The sequence below is a fragment of the Bubalus bubalis genome, chromosome 3, assembly GCF_019923935.1.
Source record: "Bubalus bubalis isolate 160015118507 breed Murrah chromosome 3, NDDB_SH_1, whole genome shotgun sequence".
NCBI classification, from domain to species: Eukaryota; Metazoa; Chordata; class Mammalia; order Artiodactyla; family Bovidae; genus Bubalus; species Bubalus bubalis.
The window spans coordinates 34,407,666-34,426,148 of record NC_059159.1 but is presented as its reverse complement, the minus strand read 5'-3'; the positions used below and the strand labels follow the sequence as shown (position 1 = coordinate 34,426,148).

Here is an 18,483-nt window from a genome sequence, read left to right as displayed (position 1 = left end):
CATGGCGGCCACTCCTTTAGCCGTCTCCTTTGAGCACTGTGGGTGGGGAAACGAGAGGGGGGATGGCTAATGATTAGTTCCTTATGGTCCTGGCATTCTTGAAGTATATTCTTTACACCCGCTGGAACACTCCTGCATTCTTGATTGTGGGGCTGCAATATATGAGCCTTCCTTTCCGAGTGCTGTCTTTTATGGACCCACCGACATGGCCTCGGGGCGAGACTTGCCTCCCCCACCCCCCACGCCCCTCCTTCCCCACGGCCACGCTCTCCACGCCATCTCCTGTTCTCTTTCTAAGAATGCAATAAACATTTCAGCACAATCTTTTCAATCCACATTATTTATAATATTCTGACCATCCATTGAGCCTGGCTAGAAGGCAAAGTAATAAATCAAACTTAACAACAACAGAAAAAAGAAGGAAAGGGCGGGGGGTGGGGGGGGAGGTGTGTGGAAATCACCCTTTGGCTAGGCTAAGGCCTGAGACGTTTCATTCCCTGAAGGGTTTAGCTGTGTTAGGAAAAGTGAGATGAGATGAGACTCTGGGTTTAGAATGACGCGGAGTCAGGAACTCCAGTCTATAGGCATAATCATAACTGTGTAGAAATCTCAAACAAACGTACCTCTCAGGGGTGTCGTGAGGATAAACGAGATACGTGGGAAGCACTCCGAGTGCCTCGGATAAAGGCGACTGGAGCCCAGTTTCCCCTTCTGGGTCTAAAAAAAGTCATCTTGGAACAGAGAGGGAGCAGTCCCCTTCCCACACCCCCGAGCTCCAGTCTCTGCTAACCAGCAACCCCTCTACAGGCTCCAATGTGTGTGAGTGTGCTGGTGGGGGTGTGTGTGTGCAAGCCCTGATGTGGGGGTGGGGCCGTGCCCGGGAAGGCAGTGTGACAAAGGCGGCCTGGGCACTGGGTGCTGACTCTGGTGGCCACCCTCAGGGTGCCCCTTCTCCCCACCAGCGAGGACCACGCCAGGCCACACACAGCCAGGGGTCTCTCTGCGGATGCCGCTGCCCCTGGTGGGGTGGCAGGAGAGACCGGAACTCCTCCTGGGTCACGCTGCATGGTGCTAGGCAGGTGTACACAGTCTGACTTTTCCTCACAGAGACAGACTCTGGCTTAAGAGCTTGCTGGCAATTTCAAGGTTTATTTAAACAAATGTGGAGGCCGGCACAGGCTGTTGGCTAGCTGCGTTACTGGCCTGAAGCCTCTGCTCTGGCGAGGCCCCGCTCAGGCCGCATCTCACTCCGGAAACCTCAGCGGGTCATCCTTGCCCCAGAGCCGGCAGGGGTTACTGGGCCTGGACCTCAAGGCAGGGGCTCCAGGCCTGTGGGTCCTGGGGCAGCCTCTGCCATTGGCTCCAAGTGGTCCCCTTGAGCAGTTTTCTGGATATGAGATGCTGTTCTTCTGTCCGGGCTGAATTCAGGTATCAAATGGAAGATCAGAGCCACTCCCAACCCATATGTCCATCACCACGGTCTCACCTTGCTTCTGGGGAAATGACTGTGAGTGACTACACGTGAGACTCTGGTACCAGAAAATCGGGCAGGCGAGTAACTTTTTTCATTAAAATTGTCCAACTTGCCAATGGATGTCACTCGCCACTCTCCCATTTTGCTTTTTAGCCTAACTGGTTTTGTTACAGGACAGACACGCATTCCTGTTCAGACGTGTCACCTGTTTGCTGGACAGAGTGGTAGTGAAGGTCCTGACCAACGTTCTAGAAGGGTTCTGACACCAGCTTGACTTTTGTTCGTCACTTCTACCAGTAAGTGCCCAAAGGGAAAGCAACCAAATTTATGGGTAAGATCCACATTGTTTAAACAAAGTCCCTCTAAAGCACAACAATTTATTTTCAAGGTCCCTGGGTCAGGAGCCACCCAAATCTTCATCCCTTTACTACTACAGTCAGTGGTTCCCTTCTTCAGCTGCTGATGACCAGACCTGCTCTTACTCTAGCGTATAAGGGCTGAGTGGCTGACCCAGACCCCAGGGCTGTCCTCCTCACTATAGCCCACTCTTACCCACAAGCATCGCAGGGGCCTCTTCCCTCAGCACTGACCCCCCGGGCTGAACCCCTCCCCCGTCACTCCCCAGTAGAGGCCCCACGACACTGGGGCCCACCAGTGCTCCCCATCTCCCTCCTCTCAGGTCCTCTCCCAGGTTGCTCTGCCCTCCCCACCCTTCCCTGTTTATGTGCCCCATCTCCTTGTCTTTACCCATGGTCTCAGTGACATGGAAGGCTCTAGAGCCACACTGCTTGGGTTCAAATTCTGGCCACTCCACTTCCCATCTGTGTGACTATGGGCAAGCTATTTAACCTGTCTTGGTCTCACCTGTAAACTGAGGATAAGAGTACTGTACAAAATGTCCTGGAAACAGAATCTGTAACACAGTAAGTGCATGATAAACATTGCCTTTTCTTCTTCTTAAGCATTTACCAGGCACGTTTCCTGGTGTTTGAATAGCCCCTTCCAGTGGGATCTGTTTAGACCAAGGCTCTGGTGGAGGGTGGCCCAAGGCAGTGGCCATTTATACCCCATGATGCTGCCCATCAAGCCATGGTGACAGGGACACACGGAGAGGTCAGCCAGCCCACCTGGCCCATCTCAGCCCAGCACATGAGGCTGAGCTGCACAAACAGGTTCTTTGTTCTGGAGCTAAACCAGGGAATTGGGAGCAATGCAGGCTCCCTAGGTCTGCTGTGCTTGCTCCCCAGGTCTGCTCTATTCCCTAACAACAGTAACCGGGTACTTAGGATAAACCCACCTGAGCTTATTACTGTGATAATGTGAGTGATTCTAGTTTTGTTTCCAACCAAAGAAAGAAAGAAAGAACATGAAGTCACTCTTTGCGACCCCATAGACTGTAGCCTACCAGGCTCCTCTGTCCATGGGATTTTCCAGGCAAGAGTACTGGAGTGGGTTGCCATTTCCTTCTCCAGGGGATCTTTCTGACCCAGGGATTGAACCCAGGTCTCCCGTATTACAGGCAGACACTTTACCATCTGAGCCACCAAAGAAGCCCAAAAGATCTCCCAAAGAACAAAGGTTTAATTACCATGTGTCTCATGCTACAAATATATGCATGCACTTTTAATGACAGAGTCAGACGGAAGGAATACATTTCTAGTTTCAACATTTTGGGTCATCAGCAAGATGGCCGGGAGGCTTTCTGTCACTTGCAGAATCAGACTTTTTAGGCCATCAGCGAGATAACTAAGACATGGACAAAACTGGTTTTTGTCAGTCACCTTTTAACATCCACCCCCTTTTCAAATCCAGATTCTCAGGGTCTGCAGGTACAGGTCTATCAAGACCAGTGTCTTCATGACTGAAGGTGAATGAAGAGCAAACTCTTTTCTGGTTAATGTCCTTGTCACTCTGGAGAACGTCCCTAACCACGTCTCATGAGAAATCACAGAGCTTTCTGGAGCACAGGGTGGAGCCAGGAGAGAAGGAAGGGCTGGAGATGAGAGCTGGGGAAGGTCATTGAGGGCAGGATGTACATGGGTCCGGATGAGGTCTAAGCTGGGCAGAGAGGAGAAGCCACGCATCCTCCATCCATCACTAACTGACTCTGTGCCGGGTATGACGTCAGAGGCTGGGACTACAAAAGTCAAGACGGATGTGACCCCTCGCCCCAAGGAACTTCCATGCTAATAAGAGAGAGATCCCAATTACCACACAATACGACAATCACAAATCACGGGGAAGTGCCAAGGAGCCAAACAAGGGGCCATGAGCAGAGCTGCTTTGATGGAGCGCCTCCTCCTGGCGACCTACAAGTTAGGGTTTAGTCACGAGAGAAGCTGAGAGTGTACCATGTGCTGGGCACTCTGCTCACCGTCTTCTGTACATCAACTCGAAGCCCCATAACAACCCTGCAAACCGACAGCGTGATTGTGACGATGATGATGTCGGTGACAGAACCCGAAGCTCAGAGACGTGAAGCAATTTACCTAAGGTTTCAAAGCTCTTTTGTGTTGGGCCTTGGATATGAACCTGGGTTTCACCAATTTCAACAGTCATGGTCAAAACTTTGCAGTAACATTACGATTGTACAGATGTATGGTTGGATGGCATCACCGACTCTATCGACAGGAGTTGAATAAGCTCCGGGAGTTGGTGATGGACAGGGAAACCTGGCGTGCTGCAGTCCATGGGGTCGCAGAGTCGGACACAACTGAGCGACTGAACTGAAGACTGTACAGAGGTACAGGAAGTCCTACGAATACCGACAACACACCTTCCAAACCACCCTCTCTGCTTCCACTGCCAGTCGCCTGGTTTCAGATGAACCTACTGTGGACAACTCTGCCTTCCTGCTCCAGGACCACCAGGGGTCAACAGTCGCCCTCTGCTGCTCAAGTCAACCCTCCTCTTAACTGTGAATTCAAAGCCTAACCACCTAGTCCTTGGCTTCTCTTAGAGAACTAAAGGAGACAATTATTGCTTGCAGAAAATGAGACCATCTAAGCTGCAAATAACTGAACAGTCAACAGAAAACCTATATGAACTGAAGTAAAGAGGGTGGTTAATGGCACCCCACTCCAGTACTCTTGCCTGGAGAATCCCATGGACAGAGGAGCCTGGTAGGCTGCAGTCCATGGGGTCGCGAAGAGTCGGACACGACTGAGCGACTTCACTTTCACTTTTCACTTTCGTGCATTGGAGAAGGAAATGGCAACCCACTCCAGTGTTCTTGCCTGGAGAATCCCAGGGACAGTGGGGCCTGGTGGGCTGCCGTCTATAGGGTCGCACAGAGTCAGACATGACTGAAGCAACTTAGAGCAGCAAAGAGGGTGGTTAACAAACAGAATGCTACAAAGCCTTTCTTAATGAACTGGTCACAAGCCATCAGAAAACACAATGAAAAAATCTGACTCATAACTAAGCTAATAAACAGAGAACAAAGAACTTAATAAAAGTGGGCAGGATTGATAGTTTGAAAATGCCATAATACTGAAGGGACATTCAAGAATAAGTCTGAAGAAAAAGACAGCCAGACTCATATGCCTGGACGGGAAGATCCCACACTGGGCACGAGTCCTTTCTCTCCAAATCAGCAGAAACATTTAACTCAGCTACAATAAAAACAGCAACGGGGGTTCAAGAATCTGCTAAATTACTGTGAATCTGCCAGGGAGATCCCTATATTTTGCAGATAAGGAAACCAGGGCTAGAGAGGTGAATAAAATGAAATACATCTAAGACAATCAGCGTGGAGACACAAACACCACTGGACCTTTGCTGCCACAGTGTGTGTGTGTGTGTGTGTGTGTGTGTATGCATGCATGCACGTGTGTCCACATACCCGTGCACATGTGTGCTCGTGTGTACATGTGTGTGCATGCATGTGTGCACATGTGTGTGCAGGGGATAAGGAGGAGAGCAGGTTACAGAGGGCCTTGAGTGTTGTCACCAAGCAGACAGTGTCTGACAGGTTTCTGCAGAGAGAAATGGTGGCAAAGAGGAAAATGGTTGCTAAAAGCAAATTCACATTTTCCCGAAGCATGCCCTGGCTTTTGTGAGGAGGGTGGGTTGGAAGGGAGACAAGGAACAGGGTCAGGAGATGCCAGGAGGGACCCAGAAGATGGCAGGCACCTGGAGGAAACCTGTGAGGCTTTTCCAGAGCCACTCAGGAAGCAGGATCCACAGGGACGGGCATCGGACTGGACGCGGGGGCCAAGCGCAAGGGGAAAGCCAGAAATGACTCCTGAGGATTTGGCTGGAAAAACTGAGTGCTTGGTGGTCTTGCTCATCAAATCACCAAATAGAGAAAGAAGAGCGGGGCTGGAGAAGATCACAAGCCTGACTCTGGACATCTTGGGTTTTATTTCGAGCAAGTTTTGACAGCCTGGTATTTGCTTTTCTTCCACTGGGATTATATAAAACTTGTCTGTTGGGCTAGCCAGCCATTGAGGAAAATTTCCTATTTTGGTGGGGGGTTTGGAGGCAGCCAACAATCTACTTTAAGGATCCCAAGTGTGAAGCAGGCATGGCCTGTTGGAGCGGTTGTCAGAGTGGTAAGGGGCTCGGGTACTGGTCTAGCAGACGGCTGATAGAGACCCCGCCCTGCAAGGCCCTTGGGGTCTCCTGCCCATGCTCTGTGCTCCTCTCAGAAGCTAAGCCCCACACCACCTCCCCATTCTCTCCTCTCCTCTCTCCCAAGACTCCCAGATACTCACTTTACGTTCTTGTACATGTGATAATATTTTGGTTGGTCCCTTATGATATTTTCTTACCAGAATCCCTCCTCTTTGACATCCTAGGCTACGTGCATTCACTCCTTGTATTCCTCCAAACATGACAGTGTTTTACAGTCTGGTAAGAAAGTTTCAACGGAAAGGCACGTAATTGGAAGCCATCCTTTTTCATTAATGAAACAGTGTCTCCAGGTGTCTGTTTTCTTAACTTGTAACGATCCCCCGTGTACCCTGATCCTTAGACTGAGCTGTTGATCAGAGAGTGGCGAAAGGTCAGCCAGAGGAAAGCTGGCTGTCTCCTCTATTCCACACGCCTCTGGTCAAACTCTCTGGGCAAAAGAAGCAGAGTTGAGCTTCCCTGGCTCACCTGTGGCAGCCTACCCAGCTGAAAGAGGGATTCTAAGAGGAAACAGGCCTTTCTGAGAGCCAAGAGTTGAATCTGCAAATTCAAATATGTGAAACGAGACAGTGGCTTTACGGGGATGAATCTGTCTTCCTTTAACCAAATGAAGAACCGTATGTACCTACTGGATGTCTAAGACACCCATCAACACAGGTGGAAGCAAGAGAGCTTAGATGTTTGTTGTAGAACCTTGCTAGGGATGCTGGAGGATAAGGCAGTCCAGGAAATCAGACAGGTATAGGAAAAAGGGGGCTTCACAGTGACAGACCCCCTAAATGGAATGTGACTCCAGGCTATCAGAATTTGAGAGAGAGTATTTTGTGCAGCCCTCAGGACTGCCTGTAGTAACTTCTGAACCCTCCACCATCAAATGATATGTTTTACTCTGACAAGAAGCTGTAGATAATTAGAAATGTCTTTCGTTAAATGAAGGAGGCTTTTTCCTTTTGATCAACAGTCAACGTTTTGTGTTTCAAACAGAATTCTCAGGGTTTTCATTTCATAGGGTCAGAGTATAAATTTGAGAAAAGTACTCGAATGTAGAGCTTTTCCAATAGATGGAAGATAGCCTTTTTACTTCCTGAGCTTAAACTGTAAGCATCTTTTGAAATAAAAAACAATGTTCTTAAGCAACTAGATGTTTCCCACAACTTCTGTCTGTAGGGATTCCAGTTCATTTTCTGGAATTTATTAATCAAACACCAAAGTATTATCTATTCAGAAAAGCCTGATGGAAACTGTAACTTGAATAATATTCAAGGATTTTTTTCTTTTGAAGCAGAAAGCCAGCAATTACTGCACTGGGGAAGGCTTTTTTTTTTTTTTTTTTTTTACTATGGTGCATTTCCTCAGGAGAGGAAATGATTTTTGAGAATACTGAAGCCTTTTCTTATTCTAAAGCAGGCTAGCAACACCTGTACACAATCTTTCTAGACACAATGAGACTTTTCTGAGGTTTCATGTCATGACCATTTAATTTAATAGCTCTAAGAGCTTACCCAGGACACTAATACCTCAGTTAACTGGCACGATTGGTGAATTGGGGATTCCAGTTAACTTAATTTTTCCATCAACGAATAGTAACCCATTTATGCAATGAAATTTCCCCAGTAGGATATAGGGGATCTGGACATCTCTTTTTCAGGTATGTACAATTGTATGTTTTGTCTCTCAGTTTTACATTTAAAAAAAAAAAGAAAAAGAAAAATCAGCATTTTCCCGCCCATAAATCTTCAAATTAATAAGCCAATAATCAACCACATGTCAGAGGCCTCATCAAAGAAACAGAGGTTAAGCTTAACTGTGATAGTATTAGTTAAAGGAAATCAACTTAGTGAGTGAAATAAAATATATTTCTCTCCTCCATGGAGCAGTCATTTAACACACAAGGCATCAATCTGCACACAGGTGCCACAGAGACAAACGGTACACGGTTTTTGGATCTTAGAAGCTCATGGTTTACATAAAGATGGAGTTGAAAACTTCAAATGATACAAGAAATGATGGGTGTTAAAATTTTTTTTCCTTCAAAAGCATAAAAACCAACACTTGCTTTTGATGAATCAAGGCAAATGAAATGTACTTTTGGAAATAATTAGTGAAAAGAAAATAAATTTAAAGTTGCCTTTAACTTTTTAATAAGGGTCTCTAACTTTTTAATTAGGGCTTCCCTGGTGGCTCACTCGGTAGGTAAAAAAATCTGCCTGCAATGCGGGAAACCCAGGTTTGATCCCTGGGTTGGGAAGATCCCCTAGAATAGGAAATGGCTGTCCACACCAGTATTTTCGCCTGGGAAATACCATGGAGCGAGGAGCCTGGCAGGCTACAATCCATGGGTCGCAAGTGTTGGACACGAATTAGTGACTAAACCACCAGCGCTAATTTTTTAACCAGCAGAATCAGGACCGATTTTATATTCTGACTTCAACTTAGCAGAATTAGAAAGCTTCAAAAGTTGTGAGGAATGAAACAGGTAAAAGTAACTTATGAGAAGTTCTGATGTGATTTGTCAGGGGCCCAAAGACCCTGGTTACCTGGGTTATCCTTGGTCATTCACCTTTCTTTCTTTCTTTCTTTTTTTTTTTTTGCTGCTGAGCTGTGTGGCTTGCAGAATCTTAGTTCCCCAATCAGGGATTGAACCTGGACCTTGACAGTGAAAGTGTCAAGTCCTAACCACTGGACCTCCAGGGAATCCCCCGCACTGGTTTTATGTTTTAATTAATATATGCAAAGTCTTTCAAAGGCACGAATGAGGCTTGGTTTCTTCCCTCTGATGGCTTCCAGCAGGCAACCTTAGGATCTGAAGTTTTCTGGAATACTAGGTTCCACGCTCCTTGCTTCTCAGTCACCCTTCCCTTCCACCCCTGAAATCCTGATTCAGTGGTTCTGGGATGTGGCCCAAGAATCTGTATTTTTAATAATAGCATCATGTGATCCTTATCAACAAGAAAAACATATGGTCCTGGATAATATGATTTGCCTAAGCACGGGGTATGGGGGTGACAGGGGGGATGGGGGCAGGGACTGGGGCCGGACACGCGGGGAAGTCATTGGAGCTAGGAGGGAAAGGTTGATTTCCAGGCCTCAGGATCCGGAGAGCCAGCTTCAGTAAAGCCTGGGGCTGGACTCGGGAATCTGCATTTTAAAAAATAATGTTATTTACCTTTTTGTTTTGGCTGTGCTAGGTCTTTTGTTGAAGCACAATCTTTCCCTAGTTGTTGCAAGCAGGGGCTACTCTTCGTTGTGGTGCACGGGCTTCTCACAGCCACGGCTTCTCTTGTTGCGGAGCATGGGCTCTAGGGCACGTGGGCTTCAGCAGTTGCAGCTTCCGGGCTCCACAGTTGTGCCGCAAGGGCTTAGTTGCCCCTAGGCACGTGGGATCTTCCTGGATCAGGGATTGAATGGGTGTCTCCTGCATTGGCAGGTAGATTCTTTACCATTCAGCCACCAGGGAAGCCCCTGGGGAATCTGCATTTTTAATGAGTGCCTCAGGTGACACCTGGGTTGTAGGAAACATCTCTTGGGTTGTTGATAAGCGGCCAAACTTGACTTAAAACAACAGAATCAGGAAAAACTGAAGTCATGATCCAGGGGACTTGCCTGGCAGTCCCGTGGTTAAGACTCTGAGCTTCCAATGCAGGGGGTGCCAGTTTGATCCCTGGTCAGGGAACTGACATCCCACAGGCCATGTGGTATGGCCAAGAAAAAATAAATAAAGTCATAATCCAAAGGGGGGAATCGGGGACATCTTGGTCTTCCCAGGCCCAACTGCTTCCTGGATTTACATTGGATGGGCTGTTTCTCAAAGGCCTGCCTCCAGGAGGCCAGGGCTCAGTCCAAAGCCCTGTGGGCCACAGGGCCTGACCCTATATGGGGCAGATCTAGGACACCTACGGGTGGACCTCTGGTCCTCTGAAGCAAGAATCACCTTTGGGAAACACACGGAGCGGCAAACTGTCTCTGGGAAAGGCCACGGCCTGGTTATAGCATGCCTGCAAATCGCAAATGAGACACTTCGGTGTACCATTGCCGGGTCATAACCACACACCCTGTTTACTACAAATTCTGCTCAAATAAACCTGTCTTCACATACAGTTGCTAAGGCACTTGTGCTTAGAAAAACAAACACTTTAAACACAAACAATACCTTCACATTTTCCCTTCAAAAGTGACTGATTTGCTCAGTGCTGAAAAAGCTGCAACAAACTTCTGGAAGCCTCGCATCACTGCGCCTCACATTTGCCAATAACTATACGGACCTCTTGGAGAATGCCAAGGGAAATACCGGACTTGGGAAGGCTAGGAAGAAGGGAAAAAATAAAGCAAGATCATACAGGGGATGAAAAACGCCTCTTACATGCTTCCCCGTGAAGTCAGACTATGTTTCTTGCAAATGCTGAACTCCATAAGCACTTCACAGTTTAGTTGTCTTGATTTCAAACCCCTGCCCACATGGCTCACATTTGCAACTTAAATATTCGGTATGAAAACAATGTTATTTGACAGGATTCTTCTCTGGAGGGGAGAAGGAAAGGCACGTGTTTCAGCCCACACACATACGCTGATCTTTGACTCAAAGTATTGCTGTAAGACACGCAATTATTTTGGCTTCGGAAGACTATACTGTCTGCTGTGTTGGGGTGGGGTGGGCAGTTACCAAAAAAATCTTGTCTTGAGCAGCGCCAGAACCGAACATTTTTATGTGTGTGAGCTGGAGGGATTTTATTATGCATGTATAGTACAAATGGTTCTTTTTTCATTTTGGAAAGAAAAAAGGCACTTAAGGGGAAAAAAGAAAAGGTTTGGTGGGGAGGCTTTGCAGTGGTATTTCACCTCAATACATCTTTCAAGTTTGATGGCTCGTAAGCTCACGGCTTGGTTCTCGTCTTCAACCTTGAGACAACGCTAAGCTGTCTGCAGCAGCTGCAGAGGCCAGGTCTTTAAATGAAATAGAGAAATAATTGCTTCAGGAAACAAAGGGAAGAAGGGGGAGAAAAGGCCCGTGAGCTGAATGACATGGCCCCTTGGGACTGCCTGTGGTATGTGGTCCTGATGGATATAGTGCAGTATGCTAAGAAGGGATCCTTGAGCAGCCCTGGAGAATCAGAAGTGTGATGTGGCTGGAAGAGTGTGAGTTTCAGAGACACACCTGGGTTCAAGTCTTGGCTCTGTGACTGATTAGCTAGTGACCCTGACAAAGGGCCTTGCCTCTGGGTGGGGGCGGGGGACTCCCGGTTCCTTATCTGCGGTAGGGGAGTACTTCTACCTACAGCAGGGACTGTTAGGAAGACTGGAGGGTACAAGGTATGCAATGGGCTGGTTCCGTTAAACGCGGCCAAACTCACAGCTACCTCTGCCCTGCCCCAGGACTCCATCTCCAGGTGGAGAAATGGCATGAACCCGTGATCCAAAATAATAAGGGAGAAAATGACATCCAATCAGATGTATCAACACAATGTTGGATGACGGAAAGCACACAGGCAAGTGATGAAGGACTGAGAGGAGATGCTGAAACAAACAAGTGAGTAGGGATGGGGGTGGGAAGAGGACATTGGCTATGGGGCTGGATGCCTCTCAAGGCTAGGGATGGTAGTACCAGGTACTCCTGAAGACAGAGCCAAAAACAGCGGGGCTGGTCAAAGATTACGCGAGGACCTACTCTACCTTGCATCCCTCCATCACCCTGCACAACCAACCTCTGCACTATCCTCTTGGGAAAGAGGGCCAGTGGAGGAATGGGACGAGAGGATGAGGATTCTGAGCATGAGGCAACAGGTACAGGAGGAGGAAGAGAGGAGTTGAGAGGCTGAAAGCAGAAGATAAATACACATTTTCACATGGGAGGGGGAGAGCACGCGGCCTCCCCAGTATTAGGCTCCCCGACACTAATAGCTAAGCCTCTATTTACCAGGCAGGAGACCACAGGGCCCCTTCTCAGCAGAAAGGGACTAACCAACGAGAAAAGACCTACAGACGCCAGCATGTGGGGACCCCGTTCCCTGTCTGATAATCTCCTGTGAGACCGACAACTCTACACGCCCCACCCACGCATATAAAACTATCAGATGTCTCTTTAGTGCTTCATTCTTAAATATTAATGGGTAGACAAGAATCACTAGATACCTGACCAAAGGGAAAAATGAGACTCCAAACATACTCCCCCCCAAAAAATCAGAAAAAAGAATTCAATAAAAAGATACAATGCAAAGAACAGAAGAAAACAGCAAAGAAACAATAATTAATATGCTCAGAAGCATAAAATGCTTTGTATCTGTAACACTAGGACACAGTAGTAACATCTAAGAAATCGGAGAACTTGAGAGTTTAAAAAACAGCAGCAAAAAAGAAATTTCAGGAGAAAGTTTTGAAGAAACGTTCCCAAGATGAACAAAAAGCAAAGAAAGGAAAAAGAGGAGAGGAAAATACTGAGTTGGCGTAAAAATTCATTTGGGTTTTCATAGTTTATGAAAAACGCTAACAAACTTCTTGACCAACCTGATAATAAGGAAATGAGAAAGCCCATTTTCCATCTAATGAATGTACCAGAAGGAAAGAGATAAGAAAAAAACCAAGGGGGTAATTATCAAGACTTTAATATAATGAAAAATGCCCAGAAGTGAAGGCATGAATTCCAGACTGAAGGGTCGGCCGAATACCCAACACAACAGTGCTGGACAAGCGGAGACTGTACTGGAAGGCCTTCCACGTGACATCTAGATGACTCAGGCCAAAGGGAAGTTCTTGAGAGCAAAACAGGGCACGTGACCAAGTTCAGTGGTCAACCTGGCTCAAGAATCAACAAGGAAAGATAGACAATGAAAAACGCCTACAAAATTCCAGTCACAAACTGCCTCCAACCTAAAGTTCTGTAGATGTGGTCAATCGCTCAACTGCAAGGAGCAGCATAAAGATATTCTTCGGCTACAAAAGGGCTGAGCCCCAAGGAAAACATTAAAAAGACAGGTCATTTGATGTGCTTTTCACCATATCCATAGGGATTTCTCAGCGCTGAAGTAATTTAGGGCAAGCATTATGAACAGCAAAGGAGGAAAAACTAACAGTAAGTTTAGGTAGAATGAAACAGTGTGTAAGAAAGGAAATCTGATTATAGTAAGCTACATGGTTCAGCTAAAAACATTAATACATTCTGAGTTTGCTCCCTGGCATCACCACCAAAAAACAATTTAATACAGCTGAGATGAAAACGCTGAGTACTGATTTAACTGACGCTGTGATTAATGCTGTTGCTGGCACAGAGGACAAGTCTAAGTGCAACGTCTTCCACAGCAGGAAGCTCACAGGCAACACCCAGAACTGCAATCCAATCGAGCGGTATTAGTACAAGCACGTTATTTAGAAACAAGGAGCAAAAGAGAAGAAACAGGGGAGAGAGGGGACTTCCCTTTCGGAGTGGGAGGGCTAGCAGGGCAGGTAATGGCTGGTCTCCCTTTTCTGTTGGGAAAGGCACCCTGGACCACTGTCTTTGTAAACCATGCTTAGGTGTTATTCTGACTCATCACCAGACTGGGGTCTGGGTTAAATGCCTACCACTATGGCTTGGCACAGGAAGCGAGGGCAGGTGTGGCCGGAACAGGGACCACATGGAATAAACACAGTATTGGGCTCCAGAGAAGAGACGCACAGGCCCATGACAGCCTCCCCTGGGCTGCCCAGCGAGCCTAGGTGTGTCTGGGCACACAGATCCACACACCTGTGTAAAACTACAATAACCTAACAACACACGCATCCTAATACAGGTCTCCCAAGTGCAAACCAAACTGCATTCACCTCCTCCCCAAAGGCAGAGAAACCTCGCATCATGAGGAATGGTCATGGAAGCTCTGCTAAGTCCTGGATTTCCAGTGGATGGCCATCTTCTCAATCCAGGCCACACATGGTTCTCTATATTATGATTCGTAATTAATCACCTCCCATATGCCCAACATATATACGCTTGTAGATCAACACCTTGACCATGCCACCAAAAGCTCCCATTTGGGAAAGGAGAGATGGGCAACAGTCCAGAAAACATACCCTTCTTGTCAGGCTGTGCTAAGCCTTCCTGGGAGGTGCAAGACTTGCAATGCAGGGGTGGCGGGTTTGATCCCTGGTCAGGGGACTAAGATCCCACCTGCTGTAGAGCAGTTACTGAGTCCTCCCACTCTGGAGCCTGTGAGCCACAGCTAGGGAGTCCCGGCACCGCAACCAAGATCCCACGTGCCACAACTAATCCCACTGACGCAGCCAAATAAATAAATAAGAAGGGGATGTTACACAGCATGGTGGGTGTGGAGACAAATTCCGGGAAGGCAGGGATTTCATCAGATCTAAATGGAGTATCAACCCAAACACATATTGCTATCAAACAAATGGAAGAGCTGTGAGCTCTATAAAATCACTGTTGAATTATATGCTCCAGTTACAGTGATAAATATTTGGTACCAGGAGCAAGACTGCCTTTCTTGGGAAAAAGTTTGTTTCTTTCCTATTAGATGGTGTCTTGTGTCACATATCCTGTCTCCCTTGTTGTGTTATGTTTCCCTGGATTCTAGTCTTGGTGCTAAACTTAAGGCTCCAATGTGGGCGTCCCTGGCGGCTCAGCTGGCAAGGCTCTGCTTGCAATGCGGGAGACCTGAGTTCGATCCCTGGGCTGGGAAGATGGAGAAGGGAATGGCTACCCACTCCAGTACCCTGGCCTGGACAATTCCATGGACTGTGTAGAGTCCATGGGGTCACAAAGAGTCAGACACAACTGAGCAACTTTCACTTTCAATGTGGTCTCAGTTTATTGGTTTGATAAATTCTACATACATTCTTGTAAATTCGATTTAAATTTCTTCCTTTAGCAGCTTTGAGACTTTACACAATGCGCACCCTGACTTATTGTAAGCTACTCCACCTCTTCATGACACAGAGGTTACAAATTATAAATAAAATCTACCCAGGGACAGAAGCTGGGCTATCTTTAAGTTTGCCCTACAAGATCCTCGGATCCTGAGGTGGCTTTGGATGGTCCACAGGCCTTGCCAGCTGGTCTTCACTGCTCACTGTTTTGCTATTTTATCCCCAAGTCTTGGTCTGCAAGCCAATCTCTGTGAACTTATCCATCTAATTTAACCTGTTGTGTATATTCTGCTGCTATTTCCAAGCAATAGTTCTCACTGCAATCCTCCAGCCTTGCCTTAGTTGAACTAAGGGGAAGCAGGGCTGTTCTCCTCACATGTCTGTGTGTTCCGGAGTGCAGGCTGGATGCAGCTAAGCGGACCAGAACTCGAATCTGGGAACAGGACTTAGAGCTGCGGGCAGAAGCTGTGTGAATCAGGAGGACCAGGCCAGAGGGGCATGGATGCTGCCCACCGTCCACTGGGCAACTCCTCTTTGTGGTCAAAGGAAAAACATGACAAGTGAGTGGACACTGAACCTGCCTCTTATGAGGGCAAGAGAAAGTCAGTGACACACTCCCAACCTTGGTGCAGGGCGCCGGGACTTCCCTGTTCGTGGGCTTTGAGACCCACCCCTGTGGCTTAGGTGTGTCGCCACCGTGTGGCCGGAGAGAGACTAACAGGCGCGCAGGACCCAAAGGGCTCCTCCTGGTTCAGACTTGGAACGCCTGGCGGAGCCACGGCTCTGGACGAAAATAGAATCTGTTTATTCGACTTGTCTCTTTCATAACAAGACACAGATTTCAGAAAATAATCATATGGCAGACAAAATAAAGAGGAAAAAAAGCACTCAGAGGTTTCGCGAGCTACCTGCAAAAGACAGCTCCAGTGAGGCCTGTAGGATGAGGTTTCCTCCTTTCACCACCCCCCGAAAGAGAGCTCCCCCCTTTTCACTTGCGCACTGAGCCCCTTGGGAACGCAGCTCTCACTGCTGGCTTCGGCTGACCAGGGCTGTAACATCATCTCGCCTAACTACCGCAGGCTGGTTTGAAAAAGGCAGACTTTCCTTCTGAGCTGGCCATCCTTGGGCTCTTTTTTCAGAATATGCTCCTCAGCTACTGTGCTAAGTCCTCAGACACGGCTAGGTATTAAAAGGTCATGGCCGCCGACCCTCTCCCTAAGCATGGGCCTTCTACCTGGCTGGCAAGTCAGATGCCTGGAGACTATTTTCAAGGCAGATGAAAATAATCTGACAGACAGTGGAACCAAACGTGCATGTCTGATAGCTTGACTCTCAAGAGTCCCTCAGACTGCAAGGAGATCAAACCAGTCAGTCTTAAAGGAAATCAACCCTGGATATTCATTGGAAGGACTCATGCTGAAGCTGAAGCTCCAGTACTTTGGCCACCTGATGCGAAAAGCCAACTCACTGGAAAAGACCCTGATGCTGGGAAAGATTGAAGGCAGGAGGAGAAGGGGACGACAGAAGATGAGATGGCTGGATGGCATCATCAACTCAATGGACTTGAGTTTGAGCAAACTCTGGGAGTTGGTGATGGACAGGAAAGCCTGGCGTGCTACAGTCTGTGGGGTCGGACATGACTGAATGACTGAACAACAACCAACCAATTGGAAGGTTAAGTGAGGTCATACATAGGTGGGGACCTAATCCGATAGGTCCTTAGACATAGGAAGGACAGGGAAGCCTGGTGTGCTGCAGTCCATAGGGTCACAAAGAGTCGGACATGACTGAGGGACTGAAGTGAACTGATGTCCTTAGAAGAGGACTTTGCTCTCTCTCTCTCTCTCTGCGCACCCACAGAGGACAGGCCATGTGAGGTCACAGCAAAGAAGGCAGCCATATGCAACTCCAGGAGACAGGTCTCCCAGAGGCCACCTCTGCTGGCACCGTGACCTTGGACCTCCTTTCTCCAGAAGCACGAGACAATACATTCTTGTTGCCTAAAGCCAGTCGGTCTGCAGCCCTTTGTTATGGCAGCCCAAGCAGACCGACCATGGGAGCCTTGACCTTGCTACCCCCGACCCTCTTATTCATCTTTCAACACTCCAAGTAACCTCTTCCGTGAGGTCATTCTCTTCTACCCTGGCCACTTCCTCCTTGACGCGCCCCTTCCATAAAGAGATTATATCTTAGAACCCTGTAACACTTTATTGACTTAAAAAAAAAACGTCTGTCTGCCCCTACCAGACTCTGAACCCCTTGAAAGAAGAGACATTTCTTAGATAATGAAGAAGTGACAAAATGAAGGATTAGCTGTGTAAGAGCTTGCAAATACAGGTACTTATGTGAACTATTTACCGTGAAATGTGTGGCATGGACTCTATAGTGACATGGAGGTGACGGCTGAACCCTCACATCAGGGTTAATACCAGTTAGGTGACCTTGGGGGGCCCGCTACTTCACTTCTTGGGGCTGAAATGGCCTCATTTTCTTAAACGTAAATTTTGCTGAAGCATAACACACTTACAGAGGAGCACACAAGTGGTCAAGAACTCAATGAATTTCCTAATTGTTCCAGCTTGTAAGTGGGGATAATGATAGTGTCTGTCGCATTGGGTGGGTGTGAGGATTTAATGACAAAACACTTCTGAAGGATGGATGTATCTCATTCCTGCCACCCTGCCCGCCACTTCAGTTTAATGGAGAGATTCTTCATCTACTTAAAATGCCAGACAAGCTTGTCGTTTTAAAGCAGGGCTGAAGGAGGCAATGAAATAGGCTTGGAAAAGCTTCCTTGGTACCTGAGAGAGGAAGAGGAAAAACCCTTCTGATTTCAGCATATGTGACTTCTTAGCCACGTAAGAAGGGTAAGGGTACCAGGGACAGGTTGGTCCCTGGTCAGGGAACTAAGATCCTGCATGCCGCGGGGCAATTAAGTCTCAGCCCCGCGACAGAGATCCCGTGAGCCACAACTAAGACCCGATGCTGCCAAACAAATAAATGTTGGAAAACAAACAAACCAACCGAAAAGCCCCCCAAAACTGAGGAGCATCCACCCCTGCAAATGTCCTTCTGCCTCTCTTCTGAAGACCTAGGTCCTTCTCAGGAGCCACAGCAGATGTGGCTTAAAAGAAAGATGCTCGTGGAGGGTGCGGGGGTGGGGTGGATTTACAGCCTGTGACCAATTAGCCAGATGGGCTCACCTCCCCACCTGGTTTTTCTCTGGTCGGTGTTTCGCGGGCTCTCTCTCACTTTCATTCCCTCCCCGTTAGCTGAAGAAGGTCGCTTCCCTTTGGCCTGGGGGTTGGCCGTCTGAGGCCAGATTGGGTTCACATCTGCTCTGGGGCTTCAGGTGCCCTGGTGGCCGGGATGAGCTTTCTCCAACGTGGGTTTTAGCACGGGCCCCATGACCTCTCCTCCTGAATTCAGATCTCACCAGGGTTGTCCACGTTTTCCTGAACTCCAGCTTCAGCTAGGGCAAATGTGGTTTGATTAATTCCAAACATATGTTCCTTAGAAATGCAGAA

General features: G+C 47.7%; 1 protein-coding gene and 1 non-coding gene across 7 annotated transcripts in view; both read right to left on the bottom strand.

Annotated features, from left to right (window-relative positions):
- The window catches only part of STX8 (syntaxin 8), a 209,305-nt gene that overhangs the window by 19,836 nt on the left and 170,986 nt on the right, over positions 1-18,483 (bottom strand). The window lies entirely within an intron of this gene.
- TRNAE-UUC lies at positions 8,732-8,803 on the bottom strand. Its single transcript has one exon. It is a non-coding gene; the product is annotated as a tRNA-Glu (tRNA).